This window comes from Trachypithecus francoisi, unplaced genomic scaffold (assembly GCF_009764315.1).
Source record: "Trachypithecus francoisi isolate TF-2019V2 unplaced genomic scaffold, Tfra_2.0 Lachesis_group15, whole genome shotgun sequence".
NCBI lineage: Eukaryota > Metazoa > Chordata > Mammalia > Primates > Cercopithecidae > Trachypithecus > Trachypithecus francoisi.
In genome coordinates, this window is record NW_022681460.1 from 52,209,714 (window position 1) to 52,231,709 (window position 21,996).

Genomic DNA, 21,996 nt, shown 5'->3' on the forward strand with positions numbered 1-21,996 from the left:
CACTGCACTCCAGCATGGGCAATGAACGAGACCCTCTCTCAAAAAAAAGGAGAAGATAGATTTTATTTTATTTGAGACAGGGTCTCACTCTAACCCAGGCTGGAGAGCAGCGGCATGATCATAGCAGGGTCAAGTGATTTCTCCCACCTCAACCCCCTGTGTAGCTCAGCCTACAGGCACATGCCATCACACCTGGATGATTTTTGTACTTTTGGTAGAGACAGGGTTTCATCATGTTGCTCAGGCTGGTCTTGAACTCCTGAGTACAACGAATCCACCTGTATTGGACTCCCAAAGAGCTGGGATTACAGGCATGAGCCACTGTGCCCAGCCAAAAAGATTTTAAAATGTGCAAAATATCAGTTTGTAGGTGACAGAAATGACTTAACACAATAACTAATGCCATACTCTACCAAAAATACTACTCAACACTATATATTCTCTTAGATTATATTCTGTCTGTTAATTCAGACCTCGAATTAATTAGCACAGAATTTGCATAGAACTGCAAAGTGTTTTACAACTGGAAGAAAAAAGTGCCACCTGAAGGAAAGACTGGCTTCCTACTGTGTATACAGGGACATCATCTTGTAATATTAACTCCTAAGAAAGTTCTACCTATTTGTTAAGCTTAATGCCACTGGTAAATAGCTGTCACTCAGCACAATAAAAGCTTTTTATTTAGGACCTTACATCCATTTTGTAGTGGTCTCAATTTTTTCCTAAGTGTATTAACTTCTCTATGTTGTATACCTTATAGCTTAGAATTCTCAACAGATCTATTGGGCATAACAGTGTATAGGTTTCAAGCATGAAACCAAATCTCACAAGAGATTTAAAAGCACTTGAATTTTCTTTCCCAGGTAACCACAACATTGTTCATTGTATTAATGACTAAGGAAATAATTGCACCTAACAAGACTCTTATTATACTAAAAGTCAAGCTTATATTTAAAGATGCTGGCTTGTTGTACAGAGGGTATTCTCATTCCCCGCAGGGAATAAAATTAGGTCCCCTGGAGAGTAGAATAATTCCCAGAAAGAAAGCACTGGATTATTTCTCTCTAATTTCACCTATTGGCTTTTTAACCAAGTTCACCCTTCCGCATTAAAATATTAAGTCTTTGTAAGTGTCTTAAAGATAAAAAGGCCTTTACAGAGTTGAGTGTTTTCTGCAGGTGAGATTTTACATTCTGAATTCCCTCCTCTCAAATTACTTTACAAAGGGGATTAACTGCTCTCTTTATTCAAATACGTTAAGATCAAGCTTGTGAAAAGAGTCCCCTAAGAATTTTCATACTTCTGGGTACGGAAGTCTATAAAGTTAATCTCTGAAACAACATATCAAGCTTACAGGTACAATGTTGAGAGAAGAGTGCCAATTCAGCTCATTTTACCTTCCATTTTCCCTTTTGAACTTTTGACACAATCATGATTATATCTGATTCACTCTAATAGAAAGGGGAGGGGTGATGGGGGAAAAGTCCTTTCACTTGTATGATTAGCTAATAGTTTGATAGTTTATATACTTAAAGAGGATCATGATTAGCTTAAGAGAGTTCTTTTAGTTTTCTTAACTGGTTATGATTTCTTTTTGCATGAGGACTTCTTTAGAGTTTAAAGTCACATCAAGAAATTCGAACATCACTTGTCCATTACATATGCAGTGGTTAACTTAGCTTGTTAAACGTCTTCCTGATCATTACAAGGACTTGTAATTCAACGTCACCGATTAAAATAAGTAAGGGGAAATGTGGGGTTTTTTTGTTGTTGTTTGTTCACTGCTGAAACTCCTGTGATTGGTCACTTTCAACTTACTCAACTTCTATAAAATGACTGAAGAGAGAAGTTTTTTACCTACAGCTTCAGGAGGACTAAACTATTATTTACTGATCATCTATAAAAGGCACCATGCTAGATAAGGTAGAATCATTATTTGTAATGATGAATAAGATGCAGACCTGGCCCTTATCAAACATATAGCAACCAAGGAGGTTAGAAAATAAGCATATAAAAAGTTGAATTTCCATGGTTAAAAATACTACAAACTGGCTGGGCATGATGGCTCAAGCCTGTAATCCCTGTACTTTGGAAGGCTGAGGTGGGAGGATCACTTGAGGCCAGGAGTTTGAGAACAGGCTAGGCAACATAGTGATACCCCCATCTCTATAAAAAATAAAAAAAATAGCTGGGCAGGCTGTGCGTGGTGGCTGACGCCTGTAATCCCAGCACTTTGGGAGGCCAAGGTGGGCGGATCATCTGAGGTCAGGAGTTCGCAAACAGCCTGGCCAACGTGGTGAAACCCTGTCTCTACTAAAAATACAAAAATCAGCCAGGTGCGGTGGTGGGTGCCTGTAAGCCCAGCTACTCGGGATGCTGAGGCAGAATTGCTTGAACCTGGGAGGTGGAGACTACAGCAAACCAAGATCGCACCATTGCACTCCAGCCTGGGCAACAAGAGCGAAACTCTGCTTAAAAAAAAAAAAAAAAAAATTAGCTGGGCATGGTGGCACATGCCTGTAGTGGGAGGATAAGGTGTCAGGATGGCTTCAGCCTTCAAGACTGAGGCTGCATGAGCTGTGATCACATCACTCACTGTACTTCAGCCTGGGTGACAGAGGGAGACTGTCTCAAAAAAAGGGGGGGGGGCATTTTGGTGAATACATTATCCATTACTCTTTTTTTTTTTTTTTTTTTTGAGGCGGAGTCTTGCTCTGTCGCCCAGGCTGGAGTGCAGTGGCCGGATCTCAGCTCACTGCAAGCTCCACCTCCCGGGTTCCCGCCATTCTCCTGCCTCAGCCTCCCAAGTAGCTGGGACTACAGGCGCCCACCACCTCGCCTGGCTAGTTTTTTGTATTTTTAGTAGAGATGGGGTTTCACTGTGTTGGCCAGGATGGTCTCGATCTCCTGACCTTGTGATCCGCCCGTCTCGGCCTCCCAAAGTGCTGGGATTACAGGCTTGAGCCACCGCGCCCGGCCCCATTACTCTATTAAATGCACATAACTTTTGAATGAACAATTTCAATGGGAATTAATCCTACAAATATTTCTACACATACAAAAATATTTCAGCATTGTTTGTAATAGAAAAAAAAAAAAAAAAGACCAGAAACAATAAATCTTACATTACAAACTTACATTACACAGCCTTTTACAAAATATAACTCAGCCATAGGTTAATCAGAAAAGCTGTCTAGAATGTATGACATATACAAAGTTTCAGGCCGGGCGTGGTGGCTCATGCCTCAAATCCCAGCACTTTGAGAGGCCGAGGTGGGTGGCTCACTTGAGGTCAGGAGTTCAAGACCAGCCTGGCCAACACAGTGAAACCCCATCTCTACTAAAAATATAAACATTAGCTAGGCGAGGTGGCACGAGCCTATAATTTCTGCTACTCGGGAGGCTGTGGCAGGATAATCGCTTGAACCCGGGAGGCGGAGGTTGCAGTGAGGTGAGATCATGCCACTGCACTCCAGCTTGGACAACAGAGCGAGACTCCACCTCAAGAAAAAAAAAAATAAGTTTCAGAACAGTATATTCTATAGCATAATACCATTTGTGTAATACAAAAAGCACGAAGGAATTGACAATTGATTTGGCCCAGATTCATTCATTCTTTCCCTTCCTTTTTTTTCCTTTCCTCAGTCTCTCTGCTTCCCCTCCCTCCCTGCCTTCCTTCCTTTAGAGACAGGGTCTCCCTAAGTTGCTCAGGCTGGTCTTGAACTCCTGGGCTCAAGGGATCCTTCCACCTCAGCCTCCCAAAGTGCTGGGATTTGAGGTGTGAGCCACCGCATACGGCCAGCCAGGACTCTTTTTTGTTTTGTTTTTGAGACAGAGTTTCCCTCGTTGCCCATGCTAGAGTACAATGGTGAGAGTGCAATGGCCTCAGCCAGGACTCTCTTAAGACAGAGCTAGCCATACTATAAGACAGTTGAAAACGGTGACAATGGTGTGAGCTAAATGCAGAGAAGTAAGTACACGGTATATTTAGTATATAATTCTTGAATATTCTAAAGCATAGGGAGTGGTGGGAAATAAAACTGAAAAGTTTAAACTGGACTCTAAATATAGGGCTAAGGTGTCTACCTGTCAGCACTGGGAGTTAATATGTTTGAATAGAAAAATGATAGCTATGAACAGAAAAAATAGAACAGAGAAGTTACCACAGAAATAGAAGCCACAGATGAGCTGCATGTAGGCTTAAGGTGTAGAATTAAGAACAGATGGCTCTAGTTGATTACTAGGTTTATCTGCTTTGAAGTGTATGGACAAGAGTCAGACTACTGAGGCAAATTACAGCAAAAATCCCTTAAAGGTTTTATCTTGGATGTCACTTTAAATGCTCTAGATTTATCCAGAAAGAATGCTGAATTCTGAAATTAAACGTAAATCAGGCTTAAATATTGTTAACTTACTTTAAGATGACTAAAACTTTTGAAATTTAAACAGCAAGATTTAGTATTCTCTCACCCTAATATTCATATTTCCCCCCAATTTTAAGAGAAGTTTCTTAGTATCAGGCTGAGTATAAAGTGGAAGCCATAATTTTCTTCCTAGCTACTGTTCATTTTATTTCCTAACAGGTAAAAGTGTCAAATACAACCATCTGTATGAAATAGTATTTGTAGGAAATACAAGAAATATGTTATTTGTGGGAAATAACAATAGATCAGCCAATATGGGCACAGTGATCACAGACAGGTAAGATGGGAGACAAGCAAAAGTAAAGTACAGCATGGGGCAAGAACCAAAAAGTAAGCCACAGCCTTCATCTATTTGTATAGGTATATATTAGTAAATGCTGAAGACAGTGAGTTTGAATAACCCTGGACTACTTTAAACTTCAGTTTTGTTCATGGAGCTCAAAAGTTCTGCAAATCACGTTTCATCATATTATCTGAAGCAAAGACAGAGGCTCAAATAATCTGGATAGCTCTCAAGGGTTCTATGTAAGAAACCCAATATTAACAGTCACTTAAAGCTATGTCAGGGCCCAGACTAACATTTAAAGAGCAGATAATTATAATTATCTGCATCTCAAAAAAGTTAAGTTCGTTGCCTGGAATCCACTGAGTCTATAAAACTATCTTATTCCACACTCAAAATATGCCTTTGTTAATTGTTATTTGCCAAATGCTAATCTGTTACCACTACTTAGTAACATTTCTTTGGAAAACTATAAAACAGACTACCAATATTATCAAAGAAGACAGGAAAAAACAGAGGGTCTCGCTGTGTTGCCAAGGGTGGAGTACAGTGGCAAGATCCTAGCGCACGACAGACACTTGAGCTGGAGGGATCCTCACCTCTGGTGGTTATTTTTTTTTTTTGAGATAGAGTCCCGCCTTGTCGCTCAGGCTGGAGTGCAATGGCGCGATCTCAGCTCACTGTAACCTCTGCCTCCTGCCTCAGCCTTCCGCGTAGCTGGCGTAGCTGGGATTACAGGCGCGCATCACCATGCCTGGCTAATTTTTTTGTATCTTTAGTAGAGATGGGATTTCACCATGTTGGCCAGGCTGGTCTTGAACTCCTGACCTTGTGATCCACCCGCCTCGACCTCCCAAAGTGCTGATTATCAGTGTGAGCCACTGCACGTTTCAAAGGTTCTCTGGACTAAAAGCTTATTCTTCATTTAAATGACTTCTTCTCAGCCTTATTAAGAGTTCATCTAGGTTATAAACCATATCTCAAGGTCACAGGTAAACACCTTAGCCCCATATTTAGAGTGCAGTTAAAACTTTTCGATTTTATTGCCCACCATTCCCTATGCTTTAGAATATTCAAGAATTATATACTGCACGTTGTTTCTTTAGTCACCTTTAACCTAGAAGACTCGCCCCTGCCTTGTTGTCATTGAAGACATTGACAATAAAGAGTTCAGGCCAGCTATCTGAGCTACATTCTACATTTGGGTTTGTCTGTTTCCTCATGACCAGTTTTGTTATGCATTGTTGGCAGTAATGTTCCTAAACCGCAGGAATGTTGATGCTTTCTGAGGCATCACATCAGAAGGCACATAATGTCAGTTTGTCCCATGACTGGGTCACTTGGTAAGGAGAGGTCAGATTCCTCCAATAGTTATCTTTCCCCCACCTTTTAATACCTTTTTCTTGAACCAGCCCTTCATAATAAAATTTAGTGCCATTTAGAATTTGCCCAGCGAATTTGTACTTACAAAATTATCAGACCACAGAATAAACTCTGCTTCTTGGAGAATTCACATTTTTAGGTGAAGTTATTTATCTAACTTTAACCATTAGGAGAGAGATTGCTTTACTGAAGGAAAGCCCCACTCCCTGCCAAATACAGTATTAATATACAGATGTATTAAGTATAGTACGTTCTCAATTTGTTGATTTAATAAACAGAATTAAAGAAGGGTTTATAGTCTACTTGGATATTTGTACTCTTCCGGAGAAATTCAGGGTAATGCTCAAGCTAGGAGGTATCTTGCTTTTCATTTGCAAGATGAGAATATATTTTGCTTGGCTCACGAAAAAGTGATGAAATAATTACAAGATCCTGGGACAGTCAAAGAACTAAAAAAGAACAAGACTAAAAACCTGAAGAGAATTGTTCAATGTTATTTTGTTGCTATTTGTTCTAATATACCAGGAACAAAACTGCAAAGTGATAAAATGTTAAAAGAGGTATGTGTATGCCAGATACTAAACCAGCCATTTTCTACAAAAAGTATTACTAATCACACAGGGTGAGATCATCAGGAATGCAAATGGACATTATATACTAAGGAAAAGATTTTTGAAACCATGGTATAGAGGTCTAAAACAAGTGCTCCCTTCAAGTCTAAGCATAAGAAACTACCACATTATTGGTCTCCAAAAAGGTAGGTCTTATACACTTACACAGGCTGACCTATTAAAGTCAGCAGCTCACAGATACCCTATATGTTACCTGATTATCACTGATAGCCAAGCAGAAAACCAAGCCTCAAAATGTGATCACCTGAATATAGCTTAACAATAGATATTAGAAAAATGTTTACGAGGTGTTTCTAGTATTTCTTCAGATAGTGTCACGTGTACATTTGAAAAGAGACTGGCAACAACATCAAAAGTATACTCAATAGGCCATACTCTATTCAACCAATCCTAAGAGATGTAAATGGATGCCCCACTACAGTTCTCATTAAACAGCCGCATTTCTCCAAATATCTACATCTAGAGATAAAAGATAAACTGAGAAGTGCTTAAGCTATTACTTCTCCCTTCAGTACTTTTGATACCTGTTTTACCCAATCTGGAACAGCATGAATAACTGGAGATATGGTCTATAACCTAGATGAACTCTTAATAAGGCTGAGAAGAAGTCATTTAAATGAAGAATAAGCTTTTAGTCCCGAGAACCTTTGAAATGTAGATTGTCACTAAGCCAAAGTATTTAGTTTCTTTCTTTAAAAAATAAGGACATGGCCTTCCAGTGATACAATTCCTCATTATTTTAAAAGAAGTATTCTTTATGGTATAATTTCCAAAACAGTAGAGAATAAATTATCTAGACTACCTTAAATGCATAAACCAAGGAATTCCAGATATTTTTCCTACATTGCCCATATTCTTCATCTGTGAATTAGCAACAAGACTCACTGGAGAACTCACACAAGGTTTTCAATGAGTAATCTCTAATGAAACTGTGCAATAATAATTCTATTTTAAAGGAAAATTCATTCATAACAATTCATGAAGATTTACATAATCCTACAGGCTTATGCTGAAATAAAACTATTAATAGTCTAATACCTTTTTTGGACAATCTTTAAAATGCAAAACTATTTTCTGTATCTTCCCAACTTGTCCAGTGCTAAGAAACACACTCAAGTGACACCAACTAGAGAATCTCATGCAACTGATCTAGGGTGGAATCTGGACATCAGCATTTTCAAATGATTCTCAAGTGCATCTAGGGTCAAGAACTGCTGCCCTAGGAGTTCGAGACCAGCCTGGCCAACATGGCGAAACCCTGTCTCTACTAAAAATACAAAAATTAGCCGGGTGTGGTGGCATACGCCTATAATTCCAGCAACTCGGGAGGCTGAGGCAGGAGAATCGCTTGAGACCGAGAGGCAGAGGTTGCAGTAAGCCAAGGTTGTTCCACTGCACTCCAGCCTGGCTGACAGAGGGAATAACTGCTGCCCTAGACTTAACAAATGTGAAAGAGGGTAGGAGCTTGGGAATTTGTACAATCACCAAGTAATTCTGGTTTAGCTGGGACAGATATGGGCAATAATATTTTACCTCTTTAAGGGTAGTGATTTGGAATAATACTGCGAGAACGGAGTGTAAAGTCATTATAAGTAAAACTATGATGTGGAAGCCAGTTAAAGAATATTGGTTAAGAAGCTCTATTCAGTAAGTACTGGTATTTTCTAAGCTTCTACATATGGAGTATCAGGCAGCTATGGACCACAGGGATCTCAAGACATCCTCCTCAAGGGTTATATTTACATCATATTTACAGTGTGAAGGCGGATGGGGACGGGATTCATTACATGTAGCATTTACAACCACAATCACATAGCTCTTTGATGTTTGAATGAAAGAGTGGAGACCAGTATTTGAGTATCAGGGTAAAATTAAAAAAAAAAAAATAAAACATATACATGTGACAGCTGGGTGCTGTGGCTCACGCTTGTAATCCTAGCACTTTGGGAGGCCGAGGCGGGTGGATCACCTGAGGTCAGGAGTTCAAAACCAGCCTGGCCAAAATGGCAAAACCCGTCTCTACCAAAAGTATAAAAATTAACCAGGCATGGTGGCATGTGCCTGTAGTTCCAGCTACTCGGAGGCTAAGGCAGGAGAATCGCTTGAACCCAGGAGGCAAAGGTTGCAGTGAGCCAAAATTGCACCACTGCACTCTAGCCTGGGCGACAGAGTGAGGCTCTGTCACAAAAAACAAAACAAAACATATACATGTGAATATATTGAGTCTGCATGGTGGACTTATAAAAGACATCCTTACAATTAAAAAACATACGTACTGGCTTGTAGATATTCCATTTCAGTATACAGCCTTTTAGATTTTTATATATACAAATCTTATTTTTATTAAATATATTATCAGCTTCTCATATCATTGACATGATTATATATAGACATCCCTGGGTGAGAGGCTGTATAGTACAATGATTAAGCACACAGTTCTGGAACTGGAAAATCTGGTTTTAATCTGAATTCCTGCATTAACCAGCTATCTAACTCTGGGCAAAATGCTATGGATGAAAACTAGATTAAGCCTTGATACAGATCCAGGGAGTTTAAATATTTTCCTTAGGATAAACCCTAAAGGTGAAATTCCTAGGCCAAAGACTATAAATATTAAGCCTTCAAGTTGTCCTCCAGAAAGGCTACTTTGCTGTAGAATGAGAAAGAACACTGTAGTAGTAGCTACTTTACTTTAGTAGCCTACAATAAACCATAACGCTGAATATTTAAATATTGTTCTGTATCCTCTCTCACACTGGCTTGGCCATGTGACTGCCTTTGATGAAACATTTGTGAATTGGGGCCTGTCCTCTTGGAACATCTGTTCATAAAGACATTCTCTCTTGGGATCCTGTCACCGTTATTCTGTGAGAAGTCTAGCTCTCCCCATGAAGAACTGAGGACCTGATCTACGTTCCCATCTGAGCTCCCAGCTGGCAGCCAGCCATATGACTGAGTTATCTCGAAAATAAATCCTCCAGTCCCAGTCAAGTGTCCCCACAGATACCAAGTGGAATAGAGACAAGTCATGACTTCTAAGACCTGACCAAACTGTAGAACTGTAATGAAGTGAATGTTTAATTATAACTGTTTTCGGTCACCAACTTTTAGGGTTTTTACATAGCAATAATCAACTGAAGCAATAACCTGACTTTGGTAGAGTTATGCTAAACAAGATGCAGATTATGACAGGATAGTATTTCATCTCTAAAAACTTGGTAACTCAAAAGTATGTAGACTTGGGCTAGGCGCAGTGGCTCACACCTGTAATCCCAGCATGTTGGGATGCCACTTGAGGTCAGGAGATCACGACTAGCCTGCCCAATATGGTGAAATCCCGTCTCTACTAAAAATACAAAATTAGCCAGGCATGGTGGCACATGCCTGTAGTCCCAGCTCCTCGGGAGGCTGAGGCACAAGAATCACTTGAACCTGGGAAGCGGAGGTTGTAGTGAGCTGGTATCACGCACTGCACTCCAGCCTGGGCGACAGAATGAGACTTGACCTTAAAAAAAAAAAAAAGGATATAAGACTTGTTATTTAATTCTTTGCTCTTTACTTCTTTTCTAATTCCTTAATTAGCTTCTGATTATATTCTGAGTAGTTGAGGTTCCTCAGTAATACAGAAAAGTCAATTAATTCTGGATTATTCAGCAAGGAAAGAATTCCTTCATAATTTAGAAATCTGACAAAATGAGCTAAAGTTTTTCTATGCTAAAGAAAGGTAAGATTCTAAATAAAAACTGTAATTTAAGACTGAGTTGCGGCCGGGCGCGGTGGCTCAAGCCTGTAATCCCAGCACTTTGGGAGGCCGAGACGGGCGGATCACGAGGTCAGGAGATCGAGACCATCCTGGCTAACACGGTGAAACCCCGTCTCTACTAAAAATACAAAAACTAGCCGGGTGAGATGGCGGGCGCCTGTAGTCCCAGCTACTGGGGAGGCTGAGGCAGGAGAATGGCGTAAACCCGGGAGGCGGAGCTTGCAGTGAGCTGAGATCCGGCCACTGCACTCCAGTCCGGGCGACAGAGCGAGACTCCGCCTCAAAAAAAAAAAAAAAAAAAAAAAAAAAAGACTGAGTTGCTCTCTACAATAAATAACTTAATAAACCTCTAAGAACAGTTGCATGAAACAGTTTTGGCCGGGCACGATGGCTCGTGCCTGTAATCCCAGCACTTTGGGAGGCTGAAGCAGAATGATTGCTTGAAGTCAGGAGTTCAATACCAAGCTGGCCAACACAGCTATACCCTGTCTCTCTCTCTCTACCTCTCTCTCTCTCTCCTCTCTCTCTCTCTCTCTATATATATATAATAGTTTGCCACCTATATTATAAAAGAACAAAACTAAGCTGTTTCTTCAAAGCTTGAAGTATTACCTGGAAAACTATAAAAAACATGAAAATGAATGTTTAATAAGTCTAAATTCTCTAACACATGAGTGATACATATGTTAATAAACTCTTCCATAGTGATTAGCTATAACAGCAACTAGACAATGACATTAAACACTATACACATGCATGCTTTATATTTGCAGATTGACAGTAGTGCCATTACAACACTTTACTCCTTTCATAAAGCTCCACAAAGAATGTTTATTGTTCTAACAGCCTGACAGTACTCAAATCACTAACACAAAAATCTTTTTATTAGAAATGGAAAGTAACTGTCTAAGAATCCCCCATATAAACCATGGTTAAGAGGAGCTGCAACTTGCCATCAAAAGTTTCAATACATAATCAGATCAGCACAATTTAAAATATTTTCTGGCTTCTTTAACTGTTAGGTATAATAAGCGTCTGAGGTGGAGCTGGAGAGCAGAATATTCTGGTTCTTTTCCTCATAATTTAAAGTTGATTTCTAAGTACTTTGGCCACCTTTCTCTCTACCTTCCAATACCTTCCCCTCTACTCTGAGTTGCAGAGTTTGTAAGAAAAGGAAATCATTCCAGATCCTTTATCTCTAGCCCTCAAATCTTACTTGGAAGCATGGTAAGATTTTAAACCATGACATCTATCAATATTGATTATGACAGCTCATTAGCCATTAAAATGATGTTACTTAGAATGCTAATAAGTACACAGCAAAAAAGTCATGAAGAAACTACTATGAGGCCAGGTGCAGTGGCTCACGCCTGTAATCCCAGCACTTTGGGAGGCCGAGGCAGGCAGATCAATCACCTGAGGTCAAGAGCTCGAGACCAGCCTGGCTAACGTGGTGAAGCCCCATCTCTACTAAAAATACAAAAATTAGCCAGGCATGGCGGTGAGTGCCTGTAATCCAGCTACTCAGGAGTCTGAGGCAGGAGAATCACGTGAACCAGGGAGGCAGAGGTTGTAGTGAGCCGAAATTGTGCCACTGCACTCTAGCCTGGGGGACAAGAGTGAGACTCCGTTTCAAAAAGAAAGAATCTACCATGATGGGCTGGGTGCAGTGGCTCGTGTCTGTAATCCTAGCACCTTGGAAGGCTGAGGTAGGCTGACTGCTTGAACTCAGGAGTTTGAGACCAGCCTTGGCAACATAGCAAAACCCTATCTTTACTAAAACTACAAAATTAGCCAGGCATGGTGGCACACGCCTGTAGTCTCAGCTACTCAGGAGGCTGAAGTGGGAGATCACCTGAGCCCAGGAGGTCAAGGCTGAAGTGAGCTGAGATGACATCACTGCACTCCAGCCTGGGCAACAGAGCAAGACCTTGCCTCCAAAAAAAAAAAAAAAAAAGAATCCACTATAAATGGATACCCCTCTTCCCCAAAAAGAATCTACCATGAACTAAGTACATGAACATTGTCCCTGCATTAGCTGATTTTATGACACAGTTAAGAATTATAAGAGGATACCCAAGCAGAGTAGGTGTCACAGTACAGACAAAAATAAGGTCAGGAAAGAGAATTAAAGAGATGGAATACCACTGGGGAGGTTTCTGTAAGAGAGTACATAATTTTTAGAGTACATTATGATAAAAACATGTATGTACAATGTTTCAGTCTCAGAGGCTTTAAAGCTAACAAAATTGTTCTAAGTATACTTTTTATAGCTACTTACACCATTATGTATCAAAAGCGTTCCTGAGAGCCAGGTACAGTGGCATGTGCCTGTAGTCCCAGCTACTAGGGAGCCTGAGGTAGGCGGATCCTTTGAGCCCAGGAATTTGAGACCAGCCTAGGCAACTCAGTGAAACCTCCACCTCAAACCCCCCTAAAAAAGAAAATTTTTTTAAAAAAAGTGTCCCAGTTTTGATGCTCATATTTGTGGATGAAGAGTTTAAAGTCTCTTACTTTTCCGCTCACCTAAGAAATTCCAGGTTTTATTCACTAAGGCTGTATCTTAGAGAAACACACAAGGTTCAAATAATTGGTGTATCACTTTTGTAGTAGAAGTTCTTGACATGTTGCATGAGGTGGGGGGAAAATGCAAACAAATAAATATTTGCTTTGTACCAATGATAAGAGCTAACCACAAACCCGTAACACCTTTTCTTTCTTTGTTTTTGGAGACAGAGTCTCACAGGTCACCCAGGCTGGACTGCTATGTGCAATCTTGGTTCACTGAAACTTCCATCTCCTGGGTTCAAGCAATTTTCCTACGTCAGCCTCCCGAGTAGGTGGAATTACATGCATGTGCCCCCAAATCCTGCTAATTATTATTATTTTTTTTTGAGATGGAGTCTCGCTCTGTCACCCAGGCTGGAGTGCAGTGGCCGGATCTCAGCTCACTGCAAGCTCCACCTCCCGGGTTTATGCCATTCTCCTGCCTCAGTCTCCTGAGTAGCTGGGACTACAGGCGCCCGTCACCTCACCCGGCTAGTTTTTTGTATTTTTTAGTAGAGACGGGGTTTCATCACATTGGCCAGGCTGTTCTTGAACTCCTGACCTCAAGTGATCCATTCGCCTCAGCCTCCCAAAGTGCTGGGATTACAGGCGTGAGCCACTGTGCCCAGCCCTTGATGCCTTTTCTGATTCCTAGAAGTAGCAGGGAAAAATGGATTAGTCAAGCAGACCCGGGTTCAATTCTTTCTGGAACTCATTAACAGTATGATCATGCCAAATTACCAAATTACTTTCCTTCTCTAATCTGAGTTTTACCATCTTTAAAATGAGCCAGGTGCAGTGGCTCATGTTTGTAATCCCAGCTACTCCGGAACAGTGCTTGAGGCCAAGAGTTCAAGACCAGCCTGGGCAACATAGCAAGACCCTGTCTCAAGAAAGAAAAGAAAAGAAAGGAAAGGAAAAGAAAAAGAAAAGAAAGAAAATACTGTCACTTACCTTAATAATTACGTAGAAACTATTATTATACATTCTTCTCACACATTCTCACAGGTTATCACTTACTGAATACTTAATGTGGGGCAAATATTATGCCTTAAGTCACATTTACTCCTCTGAAGTTTTATTTTATGGTTGAAGACATTCAAAAGAGAAGAATTAAGCAACTTGTTCAAGGTCACATTTCCATTAACAAGAGAGAGGATTATTGCACGGGTTCAACTTCAAATCCATGCTCTAAAGTCATACTATGGTTATAGTACGTGACCCAAAGCAGATATTAAATAAAGCTTTAAAACTCTACTAAATGAGCATTTAATGACTACCTCAACAACTACTATGTTCAAGGGGCCTGGGAATATTTGATTAAGAGGCTTCTAAAAACATTTAAACACTGCATAAAAAGTGTTTCTGAGCACCCATAAATTAAGAGTAAAAGCATAATAACGTAAAGAAAAACATAACATGAATAAGACCATTTCTCTTAAAAATATGAGAACCTAAAAGAAATGTATAAAATAAAAAGGTAAAGGGGGAACTGCTGGAATAGTAGAGTGAGAAGTTCAACAGAGCCTCTCTCCAAAATTCAATGAAAAAACTAGACAAACACGTCAAACCACCATATCAGAACTCTGGAAAGTAGGCACAGGTGTATAACAAATTGAAAAGTGATCATTCAAGAAAAACTACTCAACTCAAGAAGAGCAGAAGTCTGTGTGTGAGTTTTTTTGTTTTTGTTTTTGAGAAGGAGTCTCACTCTTGTTGCCCAGGCTGGAGTGCAGTGGTGCGATTTCGGCTCATGGCAACCTCTTCCTTGTGGGTTCAAGCGATTCTTCTGCCTCAGCCTCCCGAGTAGCTGGGATTACGGGCACCCGTCACCACGCCTGGCTAATTTTTGTATTTTTAGTAGATATGGAGTTTCACCATGTTAGCCAGGCTGGTCTCAAAATCCTGACCTCAGGTGATCCACCCGCCTCGGCCACCCAGAGTGTTGGGATTACAGGCATGAGCCACCTTGCCCAGCCAGAAGTCTGTGTGTTTTAACCTAGGGCTATTGTTACCAAGCTCCACCAGCTCTACCAATGGTAGTTCTACCAGGATGGGGCAAGCTGTGAAAACCAACACCATCACTGCTGGAGGGGTGCCACTGGTTAGGAGTAGAATATAGAAAAGCCCCAAATGCGGGACTGTTGTTGAAACCAACAGCAATATTGGCAGCAAACAGTGGGGAAGGCTAATATTGCAGCAACCCAAGGTTGCAATATTGGGGGCAAGCAACAAACCAGCAGACTTACCAAAAGAATTACATAGCCATGGTGGGCCTTGATTAGCTCCCAGGTATCTGTGGAGGTCTGAGGGTCTGTGTGATGTCAGGAGCGGTGGCTCATGCCTGTAATCCTAGCACTTTGGGAGGCTGAGGCGGGGGGATCACGAGGTCAGGAGTATGAGACCAGCCTGGCCAACATGGTGAAACCCTGTCTCTACTAAAAATACAAAAAATTAGCCGGGTATGGTGGCACATGCCTATAATCCCAGCTACTTGGGAGGCTGAGGCAGAAGAATCTCTTGAACCCAGGAGGCAGAGGCTGCAGTGAGCCAAGATCACGCCACTGCACTAGAGCCTGAGCGACAGAGCAAGACTCCGTCTCAAAAAAAGAAGTATGTGTGCTTACACAAAGCTGTGTGCATGCTCAGCTGGAGAGGACCCTAGTTATACAAACATCCATGGCTGAATGACACCTTTAACAGACACGGGACAGCCATGGACACGAGAAGACGGCACGAAGTAAAAGCTGGGGCAAACTTGTAAACTGCCTGAACTTTGACTTTGTTTTCCAACTTGCATTGGCAAAAAGCAGAAGCTAGTCAGGTGCAGGGCTCATGCCTGTAATCCTAGCACTCTGGGAGGCAAAGGTGGGAGGACTGCTTAAGGCCAGGAGTTCAAGACCAACCTGGCCAACAGAGCAAGACCCTGTCTCTTAAAAAAAGAAAAAGGCTGAAGCCTCACTGGCTCAAGTAGCTACGCATAACCTTTAACCAGTCATTTCTGACCACTAAGATAAACTGACAGACTGACTCAGGGTGACCCTTAGAAAACCTGGCAAAAAAAAAATTGATCTCTGCTATCACCACCTCATACTACAGACTTAATGCAGGCAACTCCCAAAAAAAAAATAGCAACAACCACCTCCCTTTGGGGAGGGGCAGGAGGCAATCTAACTCAGAGTCTCTACAATGTATTATCTAAAATGTTCAGTTTAACAAAAAATTATGAGACATGCAAAGAAACTGGAAAGTGTGGGCCACAGACAGGATAAAAAGTCAGAAACTGTCTCTGGGGAGGTTCAGCTGTTCAGCTGTCCAGGATTTCCAAGCAGCTATCAATATGTTCAAATTAAAGGAAACCATGCTTAAAGAACTGAAAGAAAAGCATGATGACAATGATTCAAGGAATAGAGAATCTCAACAAAAAGATTATAAAAAAACACTGAATTGGACCTCTACAGCTGAAAAGTATAATAGCTGAAACGAAAAATTAACTGAAGGGGATCAACAGTGGATTCAAACTGGCAGACAAAAGCATCAGCAAATTTGAAGACACATCAAGAAATTGTCCAATCTGAAAAGCAGAAAGAAAGAAAAAAATAAGAATGAACAGAGTCTCAGGGACCTGTAGGATACCAACAAGCCTATCAACACACAAGTAATGGGAGTCCCACGATGAGAGAAAGAAACAATAAATAATGGCTGAAAACTTTAAAAATTTGACTAAACCCTTAATCTATACATCCAAGAAGCTCAATGAACTCTAAGTAGGATAAACACAAAGAGATCCCCACCCAACAATCACAGTAAAACTGTTAAAAGCCAAAGAAAAGCAAAATCTTGAATTTAGTGGCAAGAGAAATCTACTCATCAATACAGGGGATCCATAGTAAGATTAACAGCTGACTTCTCACCAGAAACAATGGAGACAAGGAAGCAGCAGCATATTCAGAGTGCTCAAAGAAAAAAAAAATCAACAAAGAATTCCCTATCCAGTGTGGTAGGCTGAATTCCAAGACGGTGCCTAAAGCTGCCACCACTTGGCATACACACCTCCCTGAGAATGTGAGAAAGGCCTATGAATGTGATGGATGTCACTTCCATAATTAGGTTACAATACATGGCAAAGGTGAAGGGATTTTACAGATATTAAACTCCCTAATCAGTTTGACTTTGACTTCACCGAGGTTTTTTGTGAGTAGTCTTGACTTAATCAGGTGAGCCCCTTAAAAAGGGGCTTTAGTCTTCACTGAGATCAAAGAGTTTTTTTTCACTGGCCTTTAAGAGGAAGGCTACTCTAAACTCTACAGCTCCAGGAAAATAATACTGCCCACAACTGTGTAAGCCTGGAAGAGAACTCTGGAGCCTCAGATAAAACCACAACCCTGACCAACCTTCCTTGATTGCAGGCACTGTGAGACCCCAAGCAAAAGGTCCAGATAAGCCATATTCAGACTTCTCACTTACAGAAACTTGTGAGATATTTGGTGGTGTTTTTTAAATAATTAAAAACTCCATCTATTTATTTTAATTTTTACTTTTTTAAAGAGACAGTGTCTTGCTTATTTCCCAGGCAGGAGTACAGGCTATTTACAGGCATGATCACAGCACACTGCAGCCGCCTCAAACTCCTGGGCTAAAGTGATTCTCCTGTCTTAGCCTCCTGTGTAGATGGGACTGCACCTGGCTGGGGGTGTTTTGAGAGCTACAATTGTGGTAATTTTTAATTCAGCAATGAAAAACTAATGCATCTAACAAGACTATCCTTCAAAAATAAAAACATTAAGACAGTCCCAGACAAAAAAAAAAAGACTACAAGCCTTCATAGTTAGCAGACCTGACTTAGAAGAAATACTAAAGAAATCCTTCTGTAGTTCGTAAGCATGATGATTGGGTTTTCACGCTCATGTGTGTGACATGCCTCCTTCAAACCTTGTTATGACTTCAGCACATTACCCATCTGAAGGGAACCTTAGAAGAAGAAAAAAGAAATACTAAAGAAAGCCCTTCAGGCTGAAAAAAATGATACCAGATGGTAAATGAAATCCACATGAAGAGCCAGGCGTGGTGGCTCACACCTGTAATCCCAGCATTTTAGGAGGCCAAGGGCGGGGTGGATCACCTGAGGTTGAGAGTTCGAGACCAGCCTGGCCACCATGGTGAAACTCTGTCTCTACTGAAAATACAAAAATTAGCCAGGCGTGGTGGCATGCGCCTGTAATCCCAGATACTTGGAAGGCTGAAGCACAAGAATCGCATGAATCTGGGAGGTGAAGGTTGCAGTGAGCCGAGATTGTGCCACTGCACCCCAGCCTGGGTGAGAAAGTGAGACTCTGCCTCAAAAATCAAAACAGGTTAAAAGTGAAAGGACAGAAAATTACATACCCTGCAAATACTCATAAGAAAACTGGACTGGCTATACTAGTATTAGATAAAGTAGACTGTAAAACACAACAGATGAGTAAGAACTGAGGGTTCTTGGCAAAAAGTCATAAAGAACTACTTTTTTCCTTGCTTTTATAGTTTGAAGGGAAAGAAACTGCCCTCTCCAGTTTCCCTTTTTTTTTTTTTCTTCTTTATGAGATGGTGGGTCTCACCCTGTCACCCAGGGTGGAGTGCAGTAGTGCAATCCTGGCCCACTGCAGCCTTGACCTCCTGGGCTCAAACAATCCTCCCACCTCAGTCTCCCGAGTAGCTGGGACTATAGGTGCACGCCACCATACCTAGCTAATTTTTGTATTTTTTGTAGAGAGGAGGGTCTCATTATGTTACCCAAACTGGTTTTTAACTCTTGACCTCAAGTGATCCTCCTGCTTTAGCCTTCCAAAGTTCTGGGATTACAGGAGATAGCCACTGTACCTGGCCCTCCATACTATTTGTTTCCATATTTATTACTGTGGTAAAATATGCATAATATAAAATTATCATTTTCAGCATGTTTAAGTGTACAGAGTTCTGTGGCATTAAGTAAATTCATATTGTTATGCAAACATCACCACCATCAATCTCTAGAATATCACATTTAAAATAATATAGTCTGTAAGAATATAAGTAAGAAGTTTTTTTTTTTTTTTTGGCTCTGCTGCCAGGCGGGAGTGCGGTGGCACGATCTCAGCTCACTGCAACCTGCAACCTCCACCTCTTGCGTTCAAGAAATTATGTCTCAGCCTTCCCAGTAGCTGGGACTACAGGAATGCGTCACCATGCCTGCCTAATTTTTCGTATTTTTAGTAGAGATGGGTTTCGCCATGTTGCCAGTTTGGTCTTGAACTCCTGACCTCAAGTAATCCACCCACCTCAGCCTTCTAAAGTGGTGGGGTTACAGGCAGGAGCCACTGTGCCCGGCCAAGAAGATAACTTTTTTTTTTCTTTTTAAGTTCTGGGATACTTGTGCAAAATGTGCAGGTTTGTTACACAGGTATACATGTGCCATGGTGGTTTGCTGCACCTATCAACCCGTCATCTAGGTTTTAAGCCCCACATGCATTAGGTATTTGTTCTAATGCTCTCCCTCCCCTTGTCCCCCAACCCCTGGCACGCCCTGGTGTGTGATGTTCCCCTCCCTGTGTCCATGTGATCTCATTGTTCAACTCCCACTAATGAGTGAAAACATGCGGTGTTTGGTTTTCTGTTCCTGTGTTAGTTTGCTGAGGATGGTGGTTTCCAGTTTCATCCATGTCCCTGCAAAGGACATGAACTCATTGTTTTTTATGGCTGCATAGTATTCCATAGCATATATGTGCCACATTTTCTTTATCCAGTCTATCACTGATGGGCATTTGGGTTGGTTCCAAGTCTTCGCTATTCTAAATAGTGCTGCAATAAACATACATGTGCATGTGTCTTTATAGGAGAATGATTTATAATCCTTTGGGTATATATCCAGTAATGGGATTGCTGGATCAAATGGTGTATTTCTGGTTCTAGATCCTTGAGGAAATGCCACATTGTCTTCCACAATAGTTGAACTAATTTACACTCCCAACAGTGTAAAAGCATTCTATTTCTCCACATCATCGCATCTGTTGTTTCCTGACTTTTTAATGATTGCCATTCTAACTAGCGTGAGATGGTATCTCACTGTAGTTTTGATTTGCATTTCTCTAATGACCAATGATGATGAGCTTTTTTTAATATGTTTGTTGGCCGCGTAAATGTCTTCTTTTGAGAAGCGTCTGTTCATATCCTTCACCCACTTTTTGAAGGGGTTGTTTTTTTCTTGTAAATTTAAGTTCCTTGTAGATTCTGGATACTAGACCTTTGTCAGATGGATAGATTGCAAAAATTTTCTCCCATTCTGTAGGTTGCCTGCTCACTCTGATGATAGTTTCTTTTGCTGTGCTGAAGCTTTTTAATTAGATTCCATTTGTCAATTTTGGTTTTTGCTGCCGTTGCTTTTGGTGTTTTAGTCATGAAGTCTTCGCTCATGTCTATGTTCTGAATGGTACTGCCTAGGTTTTCTTCTAGGGTTTTTATGGTTTTAGGTTTTACATTTAAGTCTTTAATCCATTGGAGTTAATTTTTGTATAAGGTGTAAGGAAGGGGTCCAGTTTGTTTTCTGCATATGGCTAACCAGTTTTCCCAGCACCATTTATTAAATAGGGAATCCTTTCCCCATTGCTTGTTTTTGTCAGGTTTCTCGAGGATCAGATGGTTGTAGATGTGTGGTGTTATTTCTGAGGCCTCTAAGTAAGAAATTCTTAAAAGAGCTTTGAGCGTTCCTTTTTTTTTTTGAGATAGGATCATGCCCTATTGCCCTGGCTAGACTACAGTGGTGCAATCTCGGCTCACTGCAACCTCTGCCTCCCAGGTTCAAGTGATTCTCCTGCCTCAGCCTCCCGACTAGCTGGGATTATAGGCGCACACCACCACGTCTGCCTATTTTTTTTTTTTGTATTTTTACTAGAGACAGGATTTCACCATGTTGGACAGGCTGGTCTCAAACTCCTGATCTCCGGTGATCCACCCACCTTGGCCTCCCAGAATGCTGGGATTATAGGCATGAGACACTGCACCTGCCCTTTTTTTTTTTTTTTCTTAAAATTGTATTGATTCTTTTTATTTTTTTTGCCTGGGAACACAAACTCATTATAGAATAGAATGTGTTCTCAGCATTTTATTTTATTTTTTTTTAAGAGGTAGCGTTTGCTGTATTGCCCAGGCTGGAGTGCAGTGGCAAGATCATAACTCAGTGCAGATTCTAATTCCTGGCCTCAAACGATCCTCCCACCTCAGCCTCCCAAATAGCTAAGACTACAGGCTCAAGTCCACACTGGATTACCTTTTGGCAAGAGGAATCAGGAAAGATCATTAGAGTTTGGCATGGGAAAAGAGCAGGTAAACTTTCTTAGCTATATCATAAAGCATGATCAGGAAGTGATATGGTTTGGCTGTATGTCCCTACCCAAATCTCATCTTGAATTGTAACCCCCATGTGTAATCCCCCAGGTGACTGGATCATGGGGGTGGTTCCCCCATGCTCTTCTCGTGATAATGAGTGAGTTATCACGAAAGCTGATAGTTTTATAAGGGGCTCTTTCTGCTCACTTTCTCTTTCCTGGTGCCTTGTGAAGCAGGTACTTGCTGCTTCTTTGCCTTCCATGCTTGTAAGTTTCCTGAGGCCTCCCCAGCTACGCAGTACTGTGAGTCAAACCTCTTTCCTTTATAAATTACCCAGTCTCAGGTAGTAAATTTATAGCAGTGTGAAAATGGAGTAAGACAAGAGGAAAAAGGAAACGATTATTGCTAAGTAAGAATGATGAAGTGGTCGATATCCCTGATCTATTTTTTCAGTGTGTGACCGGGTCTCACTCTGTTGTTACCTAGGCTGGAGTGCAGTAGCACGAACACGGCTTAATGTAGCCTTGACCTCTTGGGCTCAAGTGATCCTTCTACCTCAGCCTCCTAAGTAGTTGGGACTACTAGTCCATGCCACTACGCTCAGCTAATTTAAAAAAAAAGTTT

The 21,996-nt window shown here is 41.1% G+C and overlaps 1 protein-coding gene and 1 non-coding gene across 2 annotated transcripts in view; one reads left to right on the plus strand and one right to left on the minus strand.

Annotated features, from left to right (window-relative positions):
• SNX3 (sorting nexin 3) overlaps positions 1–21,996 on the minus strand; it is a 50,506-nt gene that overhangs the window by 14,441 nt on the left and 14,069 nt on the right. The gene's annotated exons all lie outside the window — the stretch shown is intronic.
• On the plus strand, positions 17,895–17,998 carry LOC117098181. The gene has a single exon (XR_004443234.1). It is a non-coding gene; the product is annotated as a small nucleolar RNA U13 (small nucleolar RNA).